The sequence below is a fragment of the Dipodomys ordii genome, unplaced genomic scaffold, assembly GCF_000151885.1.
Source record: "Dipodomys ordii isolate 6190 unplaced genomic scaffold, Dord_2.0 Scaffold67, whole genome shotgun sequence".
In the NCBI taxonomy this organism is placed as follows: Eukaryota; Metazoa; Chordata; class Mammalia; order Rodentia; family Heteromyidae; genus Dipodomys; species Dipodomys ordii.
In genome coordinates this window covers 11079072-11087892 of record NW_012267283.1, presented here as the reverse complement: position 1 = coordinate 11087892, position 8821 = coordinate 11079072, and positions in this window count along the sequence as shown.

The window sequence follows — 8821 nt, the reverse complement described above, 5'->3', positions numbered from 1 at the left end:
AAAAAAAGTTAGCTGGTTTTGTTCACTAAAAAACACAGTAAGTGGCTGGGAATAGTGATACATATCTGTAGTCCTAGCAGTTGGGAGGCTGAGGCAGGAGGATCATGGATTAAATCATGTATACACACATACACACACACATGCACACACATGTTAAATAGATTTTGGCAAAACAAGTCATAGTTTAAATGTACTAAAGAAACAGATTCTGGGCTGGGAAGGTGGCTCAGTGGTAGAGTGCTTGCCTTGCATGCCTGAGGCCCTGGGTTCAATTCCTCAGCACCACATAAGCAAAAAGAAAAAAGCCGGAAGTGGCACTGTGGCTCAAGTGGTAGAGCGCTAGCCTTGAGCTGAAGAGCTGAGGGACAGCGCCCAGGCCCAGAGTTCAGGCCCCACGACTGGACCCCCCCCCAAAAAAAAAAGAAAAGAAAAGGAACAGATTCCTCTATATAGACCCTTATAATGTAAGTATCCCTACTTTGATAGTCTTCTTTTTTTTTTTTGGCAGTGCTGGGGATAGAAACCAGGGTTCTCATGCATGCTAAGCACATACTGAGCCACAGCTCTAGCCTTCAGAGAGCCCCAACACATCAAGACTGGAAGAATGGAAAACTGATTAATCCTTGCCCCTTTTTATATATGGAGTAACAGAATCAAGGAGGGGAAGGGTTCACCTTCTCCTGAACAGCACTGATGCTGGCATAGACCACCTTTTTTAATGCTTGATCCTTTCTGAGTATGAAAATGTGTATGTAGTGTGAAGGCACAAGAGGAGCATGTTTTCAAACACACTGAAAAGTATTCAAAGTGATATAACCCACACCACTAAAGTTTATCTTTGGTTTTCAAACCCAGGTCCACGGACATGGATGATCAAGATGCATTGTACTCAGACTGACATGGTGACTTGAAACCCCTTTGTACAACTACTTAAAAAAATTAAAATGAACCCAGATCCTAATACTAAACTCCATGCTTTTCAGTTCTTGGTCTTTTTTGTAGTACTGGTCAGGTTCCAGTCTTAAGTAAATCTCTATCAAAAAATTCAAATGGCTGTGACAGCCTTTATGCAAAGGAGTATTTTTAAATTTTATTTTATTGTAAAGATGCTGTACAGAGGGGTTATAGTTATATGAGTAAGGTAATGAGTACATTTCTTGTCGAACTGCAAAGGAATTTTATAGAGACTGGCAGGCCATTTCTATAATTTTTCTCTTGAAATTTGTGGATTTTTAGATACAGGATATGATCAAAAAGTACTTTGAACATATGAAGTAGTGTTTATAATCTAAGCTAGTATTCCTTTGGAATGTTTTAATTCTTACTAAGTTAGGTTGTTTCTTATTGCAGTTCAATGAAAGGTCTTATAAGAACCCCTCTGGGATACCCACAGGGGATGCAGAGGCACTTCTTGTTGATACTGTTGTTTTATTTTGAGACAAGTTCTCACTGTGTAGCCCAAGCTGCTCTTAAACTCTGTATCCTCTTGACTCTACCTTCCAAGTGCTGGGATTACAGGCTGGAAACACCAGGCCTGGTCAGAGGTACTTCTTTAACAGGACTTTCCTAGACTACAAATGTAATTTACTGGTAGAACATTTCTCCAACATGCACAAAGCCCTGAGTTCAACAATACAGCAAAATGGACAAAATGTCCACTTGTGCCACCAACTGAGCAAAGCTGTTAAGCTACAGAAATAGGTAGTGAAGTCGCTGAGCTCTGTGTACTGTAGGCTAATGGACAGCATACAACTTTTTTTTTCAGTACTAGGATTTGAACCCATGGCCCTCAAGCACACTACCATCTGAGCTATGCTTCCAGCTCTTTATTGTAAAGAAATAATATATAGGTTCTTCATACCTTCTGACAATTTCCTGAGTTGACATGTTTGTTCCCTGTATCTAGAAGCAGAGTGTGGAGGACTGGAAGAGGGTGGGGTCTCTAATGAACATCAAGGGAGCACTATGCTGGGTGGAGAGGCTGGTGGAGAACACTTTGGAGCAAAGCAGATTGGAAGTCAGGCAAGGTGCCTCTGGTGTGATAAGAAGGTCAGAGCGGGAATTTGGGACAAAAATAGTCACCCAGTAAGTTTAACAAACCATAATTTGTAGTCTCTTCTTTCTATAGAGCTAAAACTCTAGAGCTATTGTTAGAATGTGAGATATTAGGCATTAAAGGTCAGCTATTTAAGCAAATACTGCCTTGTTCTAGAACTGTATGCATAGGTATACAAAACCTCCTCCTAGACAGGAACCACTCTTGAATCACCTCTTGGTCTCCACAGCATGATCATGGGAAGGCTGGGCCATCTGTCCCCATCAATGTCCTTCCTCCCATTCACAGATCCAACTTCTTGGTCATACAGCCCAGGAAGGTAGCTGCTGTGACTTACTCATAGAGTAATATCATCTGTTCTAGAGCTCTTCTATTGTCATTTATTCTCAGTGCTTGGCAATGTCCTCTGTGCTGGATATTCAGCAGCTAAAAGGCAAAGTCCTGCTCTTGTTGAGTCTCCATTTTAATGGGGGGAGGGAAGCAGAGATTAAGCAAATAAGTATAAATGTATCAGATGATTATAATTTTTTGAGAGGGCTTGGAATGTGGCTTATGGAGTGCTGGCCTTGCATGCATGAAGCCCTGGGTTCGATTCCTCAGTACCATATAAACAAAAAAAAAAGCCAGAAAAGTAGCACTGTGGCTCAAGTGGTAGAGATCTAGCCTTGAGCAAAAGAAGCTCAAGGACAGTGCCTAGGCCCTGAGTTCAAGCCCTAGGACTGGCAGAAAAAATAATATTTTTGAGGAAATTGAGCTAGAAGAATAGGAGCAGGAATAAGGGAGACATTGACTATGTCTGCTTTTTTATGCACTGTGATTGGCTGACAGGTGAGGAGAAGGGAAGGAGAAGAAAGCCAGCTCTGCTGATGTTAGGGGACCTTCCATGAAGAAGGCATCAGCAAATGGCCTGAAGAGGAGTGGAAAGGAGGTGGGAGGGTCTCTTAAGCCCCTTGCAGAGATGGACAGTCATGGGATGGCCTGAACTATAGTCATTCAGTCAGTCTCATGTTCTGGCTACTGTATGGGGCAAAGAGGGAACAGAAGTTGGGACACCATTCAGGACATCACAGTGATCAAGGTAACAGACGACCATGGCTTGCACTGTGATGGTGGTGGTAAAGTGGTGAATTTACAAATTATATGTGTGTTAAGAGCTAGCCAGGGTTTTGGCCTGAGCAACTGAAAAGATGGAATTAGCATTACCAGATGAGATAGAGCTGGAGGGCAGAGATGATCAGGAGTTTAGTTTGTATAACTAATTGGTTAAGAAGAGCACAGAAAAGGAGCAGTCAGAGGGGCAAAAAGAAACTACAGAAATAAGCCAATTAAAAAAATGTTTTAACAAAGAGAGACTGCTCATCTGTGTCAAATTTTGCTAGTCAGTGAAATAATAAAGTAAATGTTTATTTCTTACCAGGTCAAATCATCCAATTACAGACTATGGCAACCAGAGAGGTTAAATGTAGTCTTGGCCAAGGGCATACAGGTTTAGACAAGCTACATAATTTTCTCAGGCCTGGTGCAAAATGAAAACACAAGGCTTCTTCTTCAAAAAATTATTAAGAATTTCAAGACAGCCAACAGAAAACTAAACCCAGTCTTAGGCCCTACTTTTAGACATCTTTCACTGGGTCCTTGTAGCACTTTATAAAGTAGCTATTATTATCCTCATTTCTCAGATCAAGAAACTGGTTCTCAGTGAATTGAGTGATATAACTAAAATCAGAGAACTGACTGCAAGTTTGAGTCTGGAAGTTGGGCCTTTAGTCTCCCAAGTCTGGCCCTCTTCCTACTAGATTGAACCAGGTTTTGAGAGAGAGGTCTATTTTTCTGCTTCCTAAGCATCTGGACTGGGCTTAAGGATTGAGGCCATATCCATGCATTTTGGAGGGCTAATTGAACTGGACAGATGTGGGAGGGGAAGAAACACATTGCTAAGAACTCCTCTATATGATAAGAATAAGGGTCCACGCATGGTATGGATCCAGTATAATCAAAACCATGACCTGATAAAAGTTAATGTTGGGCTGGGAATGTGGCTTAGTGGTAGAGTGCTTTCCTGGCACGCATGAAGCCCTAGGTTTGATTCCTCAGGAATCAAACATAAACCACATAAACAGAAAAAGCTGGAAATGGTGCTGTGGCTCAAGTGATAGAATACAACTCTTGAGCAAGAGAAGCTCAGGGATAGTGCCCAGGCCCTGAGTTCAATTCCCAGGCTGGCAAAAAAAAAAAAGTAAATGTCATTTTAGGCTAACATAATAGATTTTTAGTCACCAAGCCAGAGAAATGAGAGTCTTGATGCACTTGGACTTGTCATACCCAAGCTAGCATGTCATACTGTGAAGGGCCTGTTAGTGTTTGAATGCAAGTACTAAAAAGAGCAAGGGGAATAGGACTCTGCTATTGGCTAGTTGGTGATTTTGGGGAAAATCACTTAATTCTTTCTAATCCTGTTTCTTTCCTTGTAAAACAGAAAACAGGATTCTGTGAGGATTAAAGAGATCATAGAAGCTTTTTCTAAAATGAAAAGCACTGTACAGGTAGATAAGTTAGGTCAGCATTCATAGAATTACCAGTAGAATGTTCTAATGATGCACATGGGTATATTCGTGAAATACACGGGTAGAAATAGTGTTTTTGAACACTTGTTTTTCTTATACTCCTTCCTTACTGAAATAACTTTTCAGAGCTTAGAATATTTCTCAGTGAATAAATGGAGCTTTGTTTTTCTGCATGGGGAAGGAGTTTTTTTTTTTCCCTCTCTCGTAGTCTGTAAATACGAGATAAATGAGCTCTGTCCCTGTGCACACAGACGTTTCTGTACATACATAGATAGTGGGGTCTACAGCTTTAGATGGTTAGAACCTGAGGTTGAGCTAGTCTGTTCCAAAGTCCATCCTCCAACATCTTTAAGCCAATATTGCTCTCTACTAAAATATAGAAAATTAAGCATCTCTAAATAGACATTGGTGAGTGGTTCTTTATCTGGAGGACAATCCTGCCCCTACCTTGATACATCATCCTAATTCAGTCTTTTCTTTTTTTTGTTGGTTGTGGGGCTTGAAGTCTGGGCCTGGGCGCTGTCCCTCAGCTCTTCAGCTCAAGGCAAGCACTCTACCACTTGAGCTACAGCGCCACTTCCGGTTTTCTGGTGGTTTATTGGAGATAGGAGTCTCACGGTCTCTCCTGCCCGGGCTGGCTTTGAACCGTGATCCTCAGATCTCAGCCTCTTGAGTAGCTAGGATTACAGGTGTGAGCCACCAGTGCCCGGCTTCAGTCTTTTCTTTCTTGAACTTGTTGAACTAGTTATGTATTCTCAAGACTTCCTTTCCCCACACTACTTCCTTCAATGGCATCCATAACCCAGTTTTTTTTTCTTCTACATGAGTTACTCATGTCCAAACTCAGTGGTCCCTTCTTAGTTTTCTTTAGCTTCTCTGTAGCTCATGATTCTTCTGAGTACATTTGTGTGTGTGTGCATATGCCAGTCCTGAAGGCTTAAACTCAGGACCTGGGCATAGCCCCTGAGCTTCTGTCCTTATGGCTAGCACTCTACCACTTAAGCCACATCTCTACTTCTATATTTTTACTAGTTAACTGGAGAGAAGAATCTCATGGACTTTCCTGCCTGGATTGGCTTTGAACCGTGATCCTCAGATCTCAGCTTCCTGAGTAGCTAGGATTACAGGCATAAGCTACCAACATCTCACTTAAAAACAAAAACAAAACCTTTTTTTGGGGGGGGTCTGGTCGTGGGGCCTGAACTCTGGGCCTGGGCGCTGTCCCTCAGCTCTTCAGTTCAGGGCTAGCACTCTACCACTTGAGCCGCAGCACCACTTCCAGTTTTTTGGTGGTTTATTGTAGATCAGAGTCTTATGGACTTTCCCGCCTGGTCTGGCTTTGAACCACAATCAGCCTCCTGATTAGCTAGGGTTACAGGCATGAGCCACCAGCACCCAGCTTATACAGGTATTTTCTAAATAAATGTATGAGTGATAAGATCACATTTTTCAAATGTATCCTAGTTATCATTTTTTACCTGGAAGTCATATGGTACCTCAAACTGACCACAGCTAAAGCAGACTTTAACTTTTCTATTGGAATAGTAGCATTGTGTTTCTGGCCATGCAGTTGTATATCTTCAGAATTAACCTTGATCCTGCCTTCTGTTTCTTACACAGTTCTATCAGTTTATTCTTCCCTATGTCCCACATGATTGCTCATTCATTCCCTCTTTTTCCCCACTCCAGCCACCACACAGAGGGACCTTACCCTCTTATTCCCCTTACTGGGAAAACTTCATAAGGAAGTTTTCCACTTGATTTTGCTTTCCCTAGTCCATCCTATATAAACAAGCCAGAACATGCTCTCTACAACTGGCCCTGAACTAGTCATTCATACTCCTGTAAAGCTTCAGAACTGCTACAGAATAAAGACTAACCTCAGTTTGGCATTTAAGGTCACCTTCCCAGTGTTCTCTCCCATTACTTTCTTGAAACTATGCAGTGTTCCAGTTAAATAGCACCCTTGCCCTCTGCTTCTCTCTTTGAGCGCACACAAGACCTTTATTCCTACCTCTGGTTGTTCAGTGCTCTTCTTTATTTCTGGACATCTAGTCAGTGCCTCCATCACAAAGCCTTTGATGATGCTGATGCTGATGCAGATATTAGCCACTCATAATGGGTACCTTGACACCACACCTGCATTGTTTCTCTGAGTTCCTTCACCCAATATGATCCCCAGTGCACAAATAAGAAATTATAGTCTAAAGAAGTTAGGCACATTCCTAGGATACAAGCTCATAAGTGGCATAGTTAGGCCCCAAACCAAGACTGTCTAATAACCCTATAGTCCACAGGTTTCAGTATAGTTTCCTAAGGCCTTTTTCCCACTTCTTAGAAGGGATTTCTCACGATTATTAGGAGTCATATAATTTTTTAGTTTTATTATTTATTTATGACATATTTTGTATTTTATTCATTCATCAAACACTTATTGATCCTATGTGTGTTTTTGTCTTTATGTATGAGTGTACACGCATGTACACATGCCATTTCTAGGGCTTGAACTTTGGGCCTGGGTACTGTACCTGAGATTTTTGTAGGAGGTGGTCCCCTCAAAGCTAATGCTCTACCATAGCTCTACCATAGCCATAGCTCCAATTCCTGCTTTTTGGTGGTTAGTTGGGGATAAGAGTCTCATGGACTTTCCTGCTTAGGCTGGCTTTGGACCTTAATCTGAGTAGCTTTGAACCTTAACCTGAGTGGCTAGGATTACAGGCAAGAGCCCTGAGTGCCCAGCTTTATTGTGGCTTTTTTTTTTTTTTGGTGGGTCTTGGGGCTTGAACTCAAGGCTTGGGCACTGTTGTTGTTGTTGGTGGTGGTGGTTGTGGTGGTGTCAGAGATGGAATTTTTTTCCCTATCATTCGTGGGGCTTGAACTCAGGGCATGGGTGCTGTCTCAAACCTCTTCTGCTCAAAGCTAGCGTTCTACCACTTGAGCCACTGTGCCACTTCCAGTTTCCTGGTGGTTAATTGTTGATCAGACTCTCATGGATTTTCCTACCTGGGCTGGCTTTGAACTGCAATCATCAGATCTTAGCCTCCTGAGTAGCTAGGATTACAGGCATGATCACCATTGCCCAGCATTGATCCAGTTTTAAAACTGAATAAGAATTAACTACAGGACACAGCAAGGCCCAGGGGGATAAACATAGGTTCTTGGGTTAGATCTCAGTTCATCAGACCAGGTTCTGTGTGAGCTTGGGCAAATTATATAGAATCTTCTAGCCTCAACAGCCTCATGTACAGAGTGGGCATTATAACACAGTCTTTTTTTTTTTTTTTTGGCTGGTCATGGGGCTTGAACTCAAGGCTTGGGCACTTTCCCTGAGCTCTTATGCTCAAGGCTAGTGCTCTACCACTTTAAGCCATAGCTCCACTTCTGGCTTTTGCGTGGTTAATTTGAGATAAGAGTCTCATGGACTTTTCAGCCTGGGTTGGCTTCCAACAGTGATCCTCAGATCTCAGCCTCCTTAGTAGCTTGGATTACTAGGTGGTGTGAGCAATCAGCACCTAGCTATAACACATAGTTTTTATAGCTCCTTGAGAATTTAGAATGATGACTTAGGGCAAGCTTCTAGCACAGTGCCTGGCAGAGAGCAGACCTTAATAGAGGGTGTTTTTGGTTTTTTTTAAATTGTTCCTGATCTCAATAGTATAAGTGGATTGGAACTGCTAGATTACAAGGCTGGGCATTGGAGCTATGTAATAGGTAAAGAACTCAGAGAAAAACTACCGTCACATAGGCTGGCTTAGTGGCAGTTGGGATCAGAACCTGGATCTTCTAACAGTTCCACTCTCTCCCTTCACCTGTCTAGCATTTGGAACACAACTGTATTCAAGTCAGTTCACCTCACCCCTTGGCTCAGAGAAGCAATTCCCAAACTTACCAATCATTAACAATCTATTTTGTGAATATTTTGTGTGTGTGCTGTTACTGGGGCTTGAGCTTTTAGCACTGTCTCTTAGCTTTTGTACTCAGAGCTGGTGCTCTACCACTTGGGCTACAGCTCTACTTGTAGCTTTTTACTAGTGAATCGGATAAAAGAGTCTTAAAGACTTTCCTGCCCCAGCTGGCTTCAAACAGCAGTCCTCAGATCTCAGTCTCCTCAGTGGCTAGGACTATAAGTGTGCGCCACTAGTACCTAGCTTCATTGTGTGTGTGTGTGTGTGTGTGTGTGTGTGTGTGTGTGTGTGTGTGT